Source organism: Sinohyriopsis cumingii, unplaced genomic scaffold (assembly GCF_028554795.1).
Source record: "Sinohyriopsis cumingii isolate HCF-2022 unplaced genomic scaffold, ASM2855479v2 utg002967l, whole genome shotgun sequence".
Lineage (NCBI taxonomy): Eukaryota > Metazoa > Mollusca > Bivalvia > Unionida > Unionidae > Sinohyriopsis > Sinohyriopsis cumingii.
This window is the reverse complement of record NW_028316355.1, coordinates 76581-90319: the sequence shown is the minus strand read 5'-3', so window position 1 is coordinate 90319 and position 13739 is coordinate 76581. Positions and strand designations below refer to the sequence as shown.

At 42.8% G+C, this 13739-nt stretch overlaps 1 protein-coding gene across 1 annotated transcript in view; it reads left to right on the top strand.

The window, feature by feature from the left end:
- The first annotated feature begins 477 nt into the window (after nt 1–477).
- The window catches only part of LOC149769941 (uncharacterized), an 86792-nt gene continuing 73530 nt past the window's right edge, over nt 478–13739 (top strand). The window contains exon 1 of the mRNA XM_089949635.1: nt 478–695. The gene's annotated coding sequence lies outside the window, so the exon portion shown is untranslated. The remainder of the gene's footprint in view (nt 696–13739) is intronic.

The following is a 13739-nucleotide window of genomic DNA, read 5'->3' as shown; positions in this document are numbered from 1 at the left end:
CAAATCCTGTCCGCGGCCCTGGTTTCCACCCTCCAGCTTGCACAGTAGACACGCGGTGCTATCGAGCGATCAAAAACCAGCTATTAAACTACTAAATATACCAGATACGACTGGCACGACCCAGTGGCGAAACTAGAATAGTTGGACCCCTATGCAAAGCTTACCGATGGGCCCCAGCCGAATCTAATTTGTACGAAAATAATCCATGGACCCATATGCTTTGCATACTGCCTAAATAAAATTGTGTGAATGTGCCCATTAAGTGTTGCCCACATCTTTGTTTTTGCTAGTTATAAAACAAATGCTTTTAATAAAAAGCCATTCTCTGTCAACTATTTTTACATTAGTATATGACAAACTCGTATTTTAAAACTGCACGGTTCTAAACGCACCAATGTTTACAACCACCAGTCTCAAGACGGTTGGAGAGCTATTTATATGTATAGTCACCAGTCTAATATATACATGTCCCTTAGAAATGAACCGACACGTCTACTGATATTGATAACGTTGCCTGTCGTTAGTAACTGGGGTAGTTTCCAATATGTTCCCGCTTTAAAGGCCAATCATCTGCATAGAAACAATTCAGGAAGTAAAAGAGAAAATGTATCAGTTACACAGTGTTCTAGAAAGTTTCATACATAAAAGTTAACCTGACCTGGAAATGTGTATTTCGTATTTGGATCGGATTACTGGTAAGTGTATTACATGTATTAAATGTAACGAAAACGAAAGCATGTAGTAAACAAAACTTAGAGCCAGGAGACGTACATTTTCATGAAAAGGCAACATGTTTTAGCGTGAAATACTTATGTGTTAGGTTGAACGCCATATTTCAGAAAACGATAGACCAGGTGTGGGCCAGAGTAGGCCCATGTGACATTTCTATGTGGCCCACAAACTGGTTTACAGTATGAATTGCCTTCAACGATAAACATTGGATAAACATGTCGTCTAATTGTTATTGCGTCTAATTACTTTTGTTGTGGAAGAACATGATGGGGTCTTTATGATAGTAGAAATATGTGGAGTGCCTTCCACCCCCGCCGGCTGCGAAAATTATTGCCCGTTCCTGTGTGATTGGCTGTACATAGCGGTCAGTATACTTGGTTGAGAAAAGAATCACCAACCCACGGGGAACTACTGGCAAACTTTATCACGTACCCGCGCTAGCCTGGTCAAGACTCCAGGTCACGTTGACAGAGGTGTGAGTGATGAAATCTGAGATGGAAGGGCGTGACGTTACAAATAAGACGATACTACAGTAACAAAACCTACTTTAATCGTACACAGTTGTAGAATCTCAAACTGACAAATGTAACAAATGTCTCATATATCAAGGAAATTAGCTTGTAAATTAGATATACTTAAACAGTTCGGTCTGTGTATGAGATCAGCCCAGTCTAATGCATATTATACCGTTAGAGATTATGTAAATCTCATGTACATGTCCGACAAATTGTTGTTGTTTTGTTGTTTTGGGGCTTAACGCCATTTTTCAGCACACGATAGGCTATACATGGCGGCCAGTATTAATGGTGGAGGAAGAACCCGGGAAAACCCCGGAAAGAACCACCGACCCACGAGAAGCTACTGGCAAGCTTTCTCACATACCCACATTGGCTGAATCCTAGACTCGAACCGCCGAAGACAGAGGTGAGATGGCAGTGATCCGTAACGGAGAGCGCTTTAGACCACTCGGCCACTCGGGGCCCCTTGTCCGACAAATAAGACGATGTGTGTTATAGGACACGTGACTTAAATTTCATTTCAGATGACATTCGTGTCTCAGCACTAACATTTCAGTGTATATATTGGTATATCATTTTATTGAAAGTCATTGTATTATTTATAGACAGCGAGAATCCCGTTGTACTAGTGTGGATAACTCATCCGTGTCACAAGATCAAATTGTGTATTAATAAATATTCAATCATGTGACAGTTCATTCGTATCGTCGATTAATTCTTGCCAAAAAAGCTGGTCATTCAAAAAGATGGTGAACAATTTGGGAATCTTATCTACGCTATTCGAACCTTGATGCAAAACAAAAAATTATGGTTTTTGAAAGTAGAAAAAGGATATTTCCATCAAAACGTTTCAATGGTGAATTATTAAAAAATGTACATTCATTTACCATGGCTTGCGTTTATTCAAAGATGGTTCATGGATGCCACAGCAATGTGTTCGTGAGAATTTAGTTGCTTTTAATTTACACCAAATATTTTGAATGCGCTTTTCTTCCTATAAGATTAAAATGTAAACTCGTTGACACTCACATGGGATCTGTGCTTATTTATGAATGGCAGATATGAGGTTTCCACCAAGGAAATGTTCAACAAATTCATACAGAATTTTGCAGACGATTGAAAAGAATCTGCTCATTTAAATAGTCTCTGTGGCGAATGGGAGAGATACCAACTGTGGAAAATTTGACAAATACGCCTTTATAAATGTTGGACTTGAATATTGGTGAATAGAGATAGTTTGAAATTTTGTTTACACAGATACTACGTTAAAAAAAGCGATGTTGATAACGGTAACTCTTTAAATGGGGAGAAAAATGGGCATTTCAAGTAAAATTTATGTTACGGCCAAACAAACAAAAAAATGTGTTTCCAAACGGCGAGGGTGTTTTATTTGTCTGTGTCTCTCTCAATCGGACTACTTTTGCCCTTGTATTTAAACATGATATTACAATCAGTGCGATGGGTGTATGGAAGAAAGGAAAGGTTAATGGATGGAACAAGTCCCGTGTGATCACATTTTTTCACTAAATGAATCTAATACTTTTCGGCAATTTTAATACCAAAATGGATGTGTCAGTTTAATTATTATTCTTAAGGTGTTTCTGAAATTTCTTCTTCGTCTAAATAATTGTTGCTTAAACTGCCATTAATAATCTAATTAATTCAGTTTGCGACTTCAGTGTTCAATATTTTAATAAAAGGAATGCCCAATGAAACTTACAAACAGGCATACATAAGTATTATAATTGACCCACTGTAACATTTCCTGAAGTACAGATAAGTGGATATTTGAAGGGAGTGGCATAAGAAAGCATGATTAAGCGAACAAACAAACTAAATAACAGGGAAATGAATATACGAAATGAGAGACACATGGCAGAGTTATGGAAATAGTCAAATCTTTCAATAGCGGCATTCCTAGGAAAAAAGACAAACTGAATATGTGTGCATGGTTCACCTCTCAAACTTGGATTTTGAACAAATGCAATACACCGAATGTCATTATTATTATTATTATTATTATTAACAGGTTTAATTTAGAGCATCATTCAACACAATTAAATGGACATATTGTTCTCTCCCAAAGTTATGTTGAACACATTATGGCTGTATCCTGCTCATTTTGCACAGTCGTAGAATTAAATCATCACTGACAAATTGTGTCCATGTTTTAAGGATTTTACATTTAGTACCTTTATCTTTCAACGAGCTTTTACGTTTATTTGGAAGTATCTGTCTTTCTAAATTTGTATGCAATCAAATTTTACCATTTTTCGAACTTATTTGGTTCGCTCCATATAGCCACTATCGTATTGTGTGCCGTAAAACGCTACTAAATATGTAGTTTATGGTGTGTGTCACGACATAATAATAATTTCCCTACTCCTTGATAGCTTGACTGTAAAACAGAGGACCGACTCTTTGTTCGGCCAGCTTGTATAATTAAGTTTCGGTGAAGCTATTCTAACTTAAAATATCTGGATTAACCAGTTTCTCAGCTCACCCGTCAAGACCAAAAGATTTTGCTTATGTGAGAGGCATGTGATGAATAGGAAATGAAATGAGCTTAATTTATGTATTTTGGATTTTTAATGTAGCTTTAAAAAATATTTCAGTCGTTTCGCTACGATAGTAGTTAAGTGGGGCACTATACGTACAATGGAAATTAGCAGTACGGAGACCCCTGGGTGAATATACGTACAATGGAAATTTAACATGGCGAAATATCGTGGGTTAATATACGTACAAGGGGAATTAACATGGGAAAAAATTGTGGGCCGATATACGTACAAGGGGAATTTAACATGGGAATAGAGTTTGGGGGTTGTTTAGGGACAAAGGGGAATTGAATATGGGATTTTTTTTTTTTTTTAAAAATTTTTTAAAAAAATTTTTTTTTAAAAAGGGGTAGGCAATGGAAAGGCTATCTCTTTTCGAGAAATATGGCTGGCCCTGAAAAGGGCCTTTGGGTTTATGTTAATGTATTCATTAACATAAATGGTACCGCATTGGTCTTCTTCTTGTCCTTAGGCTACGTCTCACTGTTGGTCCGTAAATCAGCACTCTTTTCAGGCATCCTTGTCTTTCAACGTAGATCCTACGTATCCACAGGCTGGTGTTTGTCCTGTGGACAACGGTCCACTTGGATCGGACATACATGAGCATGTCCGTCCGGAACATCATGGAAGACACAAGCGTAGAAGATTGCACATCGGTCCACATCTTGAAGCGACGAGAACAAGTGAATCAATGCAGTGAACTGCGCTTATTTATAGGTACAGGAAGGATTGAAACGGATTGAATTCATTCACCAATCCGAACACGCGTTACAAAATTCAGTCAGCTCGCATCCAATCCGAAGAGAGCAGTCTGTGACGTCACGTGGTCTATATAGATTCGTTAGCGCTTGTGTGCAGTCAATCTATGCGACAGTGATTCAACATGACGGAAATTCAGAAAACGATCCATTGGGGTGCACCAACAGGGGAGACTGCCCAAAGGAACCCGGACTTACTTTCAGAAGAGGTGAATTGGGATTTTGTGGATTTTCTCTCCTCGCAAGAATTTGTTCCGGAACCTTCGTTACCTTCTTCATTACCGCAAGTGGAGAATTTTAGACAGAAACAGAAAGAAGAATTGGAGAAATTTATACAACGACAAAAGGAAGCAGAACAAGCTTTTCTCCTACAGCAACAGCAGCAAGAAGAAGAGGTAAGAAAAAAACAACAGCAAGAAGAAGTAGCAGCAGCAAAGAAACAAGAGGGTGAAAATCAAACGGCTACGGTACTGTTGGACATTTTAGCGGAGTTAAGAAGTCTGAAACAAATGTATCAGACTTCTTTATCACGACCGAAGAGAATACGACCTTCCCGAGCTAAACACGCCAACCCTGTGACTAAGCCTACCGTACCACCCTTAGTGATTTCAACCCAATCATCAGAAGTAGGCCTTGGCCGTGGCAAAGGCTTAAGGCAGTTAAAGTTGATTGGTTAAACTCACCCCTACACCAAAATAAAAAGGCCCTTTTCAGGGCCACCCACATTTCTCGAAAAGAAATACAATTTCAATTTGCCAATAACTCAAAAATAAACCCCACCCATTTTACCCTTATAGTACGTGTCTGTGTATGAGTGCGTGAGTGTAGCTTCTTATTTTAAAATCAAAACTCAAAGACACTTACCTTATATCATTCATGTATTCTTTTATCCATTTTTTACAATCCAATTCACAACACAACACTTTAATTAAAAGTTCATTGACTTCTTCTTTCTCCTTGTTTAGTCTCTCTGTTTTTTGAATTTCTTCACCGTTTTTTCCTCATTTTCTTCCCTTCTTCTTTTCTTCTCCTGTTTCTTTGCTTCTTTTAAATAGAATTGTCTTCTTTCTTCCTCTGAAGAATCCCTCTCTTCTTTCGAAGAATCCCCCTCTTCTTCCGAAGAATCCCTCTCTTCTTCTGAAGAATCCTTCTTTTCTTCTGACTCCTCTTGTTTCTTTTTTGGGCAATCTGGAGACCAATGTCCTTTTTCTTTACAATAATAACAGGTATCTTGACTTTTGTCTTTTTTAGCCCCTGTTTTTTTTCTTTTTTGACGGTCTGAACACTCTGAAGACCAATGCCCTTTCTTCTGACAGATATAGCAAGTATCCTGACTCTTATCTCGAAAGGAAGGAGAGTAGTCCGTCGGCTGGTCTGAAGAGAATTTTCTAATGACCCCTCGCAAAGCTCTGACGAAACGTTCCATCTGGGTAGTCTCTTCCATCGTTCTCCTCGGTTTGAGAGTGAAATGAATAGTGAAAGGACAAGACACACCCTTTTTATATACGCTGGTTTGCCAAGACCATAAATTAGTCTATGGTGTTTAAACTTGAGTCATTTGACGTTTTGCACTCAAGATGAAACGATCCCATTCATTCGAGAAGAAAGAAGAAGAAGAAGAAAGTAAGAGGCAGAAACGTGATCTATCGCCTCGTACCAGGGCTGAAATCTTGGCACAAATTCATGTCAGTGATTTTGAAGAGGACATGAGTGAACCAGAATCCGAACCCTCTAAACCATGTTCGTCACCCTTAGTCAACCCTGAAAAGTACTATTCCATTCGAGAGACGGAAAAGCGCTCCTCTAGAAAATTTAGAACCACGGCTTACACCTACACGGTGAAGTTTAAAGATTTCAAGGCCGACGTACCCTTGGAGAAAGCAGAAGGGTTTATCACCGAGATGTGGGATTCTTTGCTCACCGCACCCAAGCGACAATGTCAACCCAAAGAAGACGATCGCTTGACACTATCCATAGATCACGACGGTTTGAAATCCCCTGTTTGGATCGAGTTTAGCAGACCTGCAGAACTAACCCCTTCCAAAATCATGGACAAGATTCAACACGTACAACAATCTAATGACCAGTTTGACATCACCGATGGTAAAGCTACACTGAAAATGGCCCACGTCTCTCTTCCTCAAGGGACAGGACGCAAAAAGATGTTATTGGTGAACGAGCTTCGCAGCATTAAGCGTAGTCTTGTCCAAATTCACAATCCTCATGACCAGATGTGTTTAGCCCGTGCCATCGTGGTGGGACGAACCTATGCCAACAAGAACGACACGACAGAATGGAAAAGAACCTGGAACACTATTCAACGATCCGATCGAGCCAAACAACGAAACGAAGAAGAACTCCTGTTGCAACAAGCTGGCCTGTCCAAAGACACACCCTGTGGCATTCCTGAGATGCAAAAATTGCAAGATGCCCTAGCTCCACGCTACACCTTGAAAGTGCACCCTCAAGAAATGCGCGGGTCTCTGTTGTTTCGAGGCCAGGATTTTAAGGACGGAAAATACATTCACCTTTATTCTCACGATGACCATTTCGATACCATTACCAGTATCACCGGATTCCTGGGATACAGTTATTATTGTGAGAAATGTGATTATGGTTATAACAATCGAGAGCAACACAAGCATTGTGGATTGAAATGCCCAGAATGTTTGGCCTCTCCACCCTGTCTGAGCGAAGAACCAGTGCCTTGTTCAAGTTGTCTGCGCACGTTTGTCAGCCCTGCCTGTTACCAGCAACATTTGAAAACACAAGGTTCACAGAAGAAATGTGCTTGTCAACTCCTGAGATTGTGCCCTACGTGTGGACAAGGCATACTTACCAACAATGCCAAGGCACACGTATGTCGAGGAAAGAAAAAATGTCACATTTGTCACCACATCGTGGACTTGGAACACGAATGTTGCGTGCAAAAATACCAACCCCCACCAGAGAAAGAGGACGGTCACAAGAAGAAAGGCAATTTCATCTTTTTCGATTTCGAATGCATGCAAGAGACTGGCATTCACATCCCTAATTTCTGCGTGGCTCATCGAGCGTGCGAGAAGTGCATTCAAGAACCCATCTTCAGTCATTGCCCTCACTGCAGCAAGATTCCCGGAGGGCGTGAAAAAATCTTTCGGGGACCAAACACGTTAGCCGATTTTCCCCGATGGGTCTTAGACCCCATCGACAAGACGTGGAACCAAGAGGACATCGAACGTTACGGAGATTGTCATCGTCATGCCACGGTGATGGCTCACAATTTCTCCGGATACGATGGACAGTTTCTTTTGAGGTACTATACGGAACATGGCACCGAACGTCCTAAAGTGATTTTGAACGGAGCCAAAATCGTTTTCATGCAAGTGGGACAAGTGCAGTTTAAAGATTCGATGAGTTACTTGGCCATGGCTTTGAGTCGAATGCCTAAAACGTTTGGAATGACAGAAATGGCTAAAGGGTGCTTTCCACACTTTTTCAATACGGAAGCCAATCAACACGCCGTTCTACCCCATTTGCCTGAGGCTCACTATTACGACCCCGACAACATGCGTACCGAACAACGAGAAGCTTTCTACGCTTGGTACCAGGCTCATGCCTCTGACCCCTTCGACTTTCAGGAAGAAATGTTAAAGTATTGTCGTTCCGACGTGGACATTTTACGACGTTGCTGTGGAAAATTTCGAGAACTGTTCATGGAACACGGAGGGGTCGATCCTTTGAAAGAAGCTTGCACCATTGCCAAAGCGTGTTCCTTAGTGTACCGCCAACGATTCATGCCTGAAAACACCGTGGCTGTCATCAGTCCTCAAACGACCCACTGTCAAACGTCAATACTCGGTCAAAGCCCTACGTTGGTTACATTACTTGTGCGACAAGGAAGACAAGTGGATTGAGCATGCCCGCAACGGAGGAGGCGAAAAGACCATCGGAACGTATTCGGTCGATGGCTGGGACTTAGAAAACCCCAAGATCGTGTACGAGTTTAACGGTTGCTTATTTCACGGATGCACCGTCTGTTACCCTGACCGTGAGACTAAAAATCAGTTTTTGCAACGAACCATGGAAGACTTGTACCAGGACACTTGTCAGCGACGCCTAAAGTTAGAACAGCAAGGATACCAAGTGGTGGAAATGTGGGAACACGAGTACGATCACCGTTTGAAAACCGATCCCGAGTTTAAACGCCTCGTGGAAAGTTACCAGTTCATGGACCCGCTGAACCCGAGGGATAGTTTGTACGGAGGAAGGACCAATGCCACCTGTTTGCTGTACCAAGTCGACGAAGAGAAAGGAGAAGAAATCAAATACTTGGACGTGTGTTCGCTGTATCCCTACGTGTGCAAATATTGTCGCTTTCCTGTAGGGCACCCGCAATTGTTGACGGAACACATCGACCTGAAAAACATTCGACAATACGAAGGCTTGATCAAGTGTAAAGTTTTGCCTCCCACGAACCTATACCATCCCGTCTTACCTCACCATTGTCAAGGCAAACTGATGTTTCCCTTGTGCCGTACTTGTGCCGAAACGTGCAACCAGGACCAACCTTGCCATCACACCCAGGAAGAACGTGCCTTGACGGGAACCTGGGTCAGCGTGGAATTGTTCAAAGCTCTGGACATGGGATACCAACTGTTAGAAGTGTACGAAATTTGCCACTTTCCCAAGACACAACAGTACCACAAGGGTGACCCTACTCAGAAAGGCATTTTCGCCGACTACGTGGATGCCTTTTTGAAACTGAAACAAGAAGCCAGCGGCTATCCTTCCTGGTGTCACACTCCCGAAGACCAAATACAATTCAAAGAGAAATACTACGCACAAGAAGGCATCTCTTTAGACCACATCGAAAAAAACGAAGGCAGGCGATCGTTTGCCAAAGTGATGTTAAATTGCTTGTGGGGTAAAATGGCACAACGACCGTGTTTATCCAAGACGGAATATTTGACAGAACCTTCCCGCTACTTCCAGATGATTCACGACAAAACCAAATACATGAAACACGTGGACGTCGTTCGAGAGGATTTTATCTTGGTCAATTACGAAGAAGATCTGGACTTTGTACAAGACGACCCTTTTGGAAATGTCATCATTGCGGCTTACGTGACAGCTCATGCTCGCTTAAAATTGTACGAAGCTTTAGAACTGTTAGAAGAACGCGTCCTGTACTTTGACACGGACAGTTGCATTTACATCCATCACCCGATTCAACAGCACCCTGACATCGAAGGAGACCGTTTAGGAGCCTGGACAGACGAGCATCCCGACGACAAGATTCTAAGTTTCGTCAGTGGTGGTCCCAAAAATTACGGCTACGAATACCGGGACAAACAAGGAGAAGTGCACACGACGTGCAAAGTGAAAGGACTGACTCTGAATCATCGTACCAGTCGAGTGGTCAACTTTGGGGTATTGAAAGAAGCCTTGCAATCGGGAGAGGATGGAAACTTTAAAGTGACCACCTATCAACCGAAGAAGATTGTACGTTTACCCACTCACCACATCGTCAGTCGACCCTTGGAAAAAGTCTATCAAATTGTATACCAGAAGCGAGTGCGACTTCCCAATCACTTCACCTTACCGTACGGTCACGTCGGTATTGGTCTGTATATAAAAAGGAACCCTAGGCAAGATCGATAGTTCATTGTTCATGGAAGTAACTTACCATGTCGTTGACGAAGAAGAAACCAGATTGGTTAGGAGTCAAATGTTGGACATCACCGAGACCAGGGTTTTGAGGCTTGGACACAAGAGGTGGCCCAGTATGCACGAGAGTTATTCAAGGAAAAAAGTTACTTTTCAACCTGTGTTAGTGACTGTGCCAGAAGAACCCGTCATCCAGGACGGGACTGTCGTGGACAGGCCTGAAAGACCCTTTCGGGAGGACACTTGTGTGACCTTACCCCTACTATAGAACTGGTTAGAACTTTACCCAAAACATGTTGTACAGACACTTGTGTTTATTCCACGTTCATGGTTATCATGTGCCTTTTATTCTTGTACTTAAGCCTTTGGCTTTTATGTATTTTTGTCTTTCGTATTCATGTTTGAAAAAAACATTCAATAAACGTGTTCTGAAAAAGTATATAAACTCTTGCCTTGTTTGTTTTTCGTGTCACAAGTGACATTTCTCACACCATGGCTACCTCTGCTGTCTCTGCTCCCTCTTCCTCTACTGTCAAAGTCATCGACGAACACTTAGATCGTGCCAGTTGGGAGGCTTTGTCTCTTCGCCATCCCTTTAACATGCTCATTGCTGGACCTAGCGGTTCAGGCAAAACCGAATTCGTCAAACGTTTGATCGAACATAAACATCATTTGATCGATCGACCCCCTCAACGAATCGTGTGGTGTTACAAAGAGTGGCAATCGGCGTACAGCTTCTTGCGAGAAAGTCAAGGCGATTCCATCGTGTTTGTGGAAGGCATTCCTAAAGAAGACGATGGCATCGTCTCTGACTCCCGTCTAACCCATTTGGTCATTTTCGACGACATGTTAGGAGAAGACGAAGAAGAAATTAAATTGTGGTTCACGCGCAAAGGGCATCACCGTAATGCCAGTGTCGTTTACATCACCCAAAATTTGTTTCAACAAAGTAAAGCCCATCGCACCATCAGTCTCAATGCGCATTACGTGGTCTTGTTTAAAAGCCCTCGAGATAAATCGCAAGTGCAAGTCTTAGCCAAACAGTTAGGAACGCCTTGGTTGACTCAGGCGTACGACGATGCCACTCAAACTCCACACGCCTATTTACTCGTCGATTTGAAACCTACGACTCCCGAGGATTTGCGATTTCGTACCCACTTGTTTCACCACTGGTGCCAAGACGGAGGGCCTGTCCTGTACACGTCTCCGTCCTCGACTTCATTTCACTCCCCATAAAAAAATCTATAAAAACCTCAGACCCTTTTTCGTATGTCTCACTCTCAGTGCGAACATGACGTCCCTTCAGTCGCATCTTCCCGTCAAATTGATTCGTGCCTTGTATGGCATCAGTCGAGAAAAAGATCCACAAACACGAGCTCGTGTCTTAGAAGCTAGTCTCAAAGAAGTCTTACGATGGTTCACGGTGAAGGCACGTCAATTACTCCAAGGAATCATTCAGATTCCTCATCAAACCAAACTCTTTTTCGATCGAAACAAAGTCGCTTTGGTCCAACTGGCCGATCCCCGCATCGACACTCAAACCAAAAAACAAATCATTTTGAAACCTGGAGGGAGCGGTACTCTAGGAGGGGTCATCATTCGCTCACTCTTAAGATGGGATCCTAATGCCCCCAAAGTTATCCCCAAGACAAAAGTTCAACGAAGCCCCAAGAAGAAAAAGACCAGGTCCCCAAGGAGAACTTCTCCAGTGGCAGGACCCTCCTCTGACCAGACACCACCACCACCCCGGAAAAAGAAAAGAAGCCCCCAGAAAAAGAAAAGTCCACAGAAAACTAGTCGCAAGAGAGGCACTTCGGCTAGGACGCAACCTTACACTCGTAATCCACGACCTGCCACGGCGGTGACTGCGTCTCCGGCAGCTTCACGTTTGTCCACTTCTCCGTTAATGACACCCAGAACTGAAGAGTACTTGGAGACGTTGATCACACCAAGAACTTCTCCGTTGATGACCCCCAAAAGAACTTCCCCAGTGGCAGGACCTTCCAATTTAGTGGCAGTGGCTGCTGCTCACAAAGTACCTTCTCCCAAAATCAAAGGTCAAGAAAGATCGGGCATGTTACGAAGTTTGCTGGATTTGTCCAAGCAAGAACTGGCTCGATTTAGTCCGTTACGTACCCCTGCACGACGTGTCATGCCTGTCCCCAAACTAATACGACGTAAAGACAATCAGTGGCGACGCGTTCCAGTATAAAAAAGGCCTGTGACCAAGTCGGGGTATCAGTGTTTTTTGGTGCTCCTGAAGACTCAAAGATGTCACCCTCCAGAAAACCCCAAGGAAAGAAAAGGAAAGGACTGCCACCACGTTTAGCCAAACATGGGGACATGTTATCTGTCCTGTCCAAAGCTTCTCCACCCCTACGAAAAAAACTCATTCAAACAGCCTCCAGAGAGGTCATCGATACCGTGTGCGAATGTTGTTTGAACGTTTTGAAAGGCACGATCCCTTTGTCCAAACACCAGAAACAATGCTTAGGCAAACATCGTCACGTTCTTCGCCAAATGGTTCAAAAGAAAATTCCCATTCGTCAAAAAAAGAAGATGTTAGTGCAACGTGGAGGTATTTTACCTCTCTTGTTAGGCCCCATACTGAAAGGAGTCTTGGGAACCATGTTGGGAGGACTGGTGGGAGCAAGATAAAAAGGCCCTCGGAAGTCCCAAGATCTCAGAATCGACCCCTGACAACCCCATGGAAGGACGAAAACTAGCTTTAGTGCCTTACAAACGATGGATGGAATACCATCGTTGGCAAGAACAACGCACCCCGCATTTACCTCCCAATCCCCATTTGAGCGAGATGTCCCAGTTACAACACGAATTGCAGTCCTTGATGGATCGCCAAGATTTGTCCGAAACAGAAAAATCGCAAAAGTACGGTCAACTCTTGCAACGACTGCAACTCTTTCACCAGAAAGCTTTAGACGAAACAGCTCTACCCACTCTGAAAGATTTTAAGACCTTAATGAAAAGTCCAGCACCATCACCAGTACCAGTACCAGTACCAGTACTACCAGTACCAGTGACCAAGACAGAAAAAGGAGAAGAAGAAGAGGATGGGTTTCAAACTCCACCAGAAAAAGTACGCAAGTTAACAACACCACCTACCTCCAGAATTGGATGGATTAAAAAGATGATGGCCACCCCTTCTTCATCACAAGAGAAAAAGAAAGTGAAGACAGAAGTGAAGACAGAAGTGAAACAAGAACCGATATCCCCCGCTCAGACATCCTCCTCCTCTTCGACACCTATTGCCGGCCGCACACGCAAAGCATTGCAATCCAAGAAAGTACCCCAAGAAAGTCCTCCAAGAGTGGGTGTCTTATTAACACACCAACCAACACAAAAAAATGGAAAAAGTCTTAGCCAGCATTTACTACGATCCCTCCCATCCTGCAGGTTACGCAGGAGTTCAAAAATTGTATCGTGCTGCCAAAACGCGGCTGAAAAGTCTCCGTTTACCTCAAGTGCAACGATGGTTACAAGAACAAGCTACTTACACTTTACAC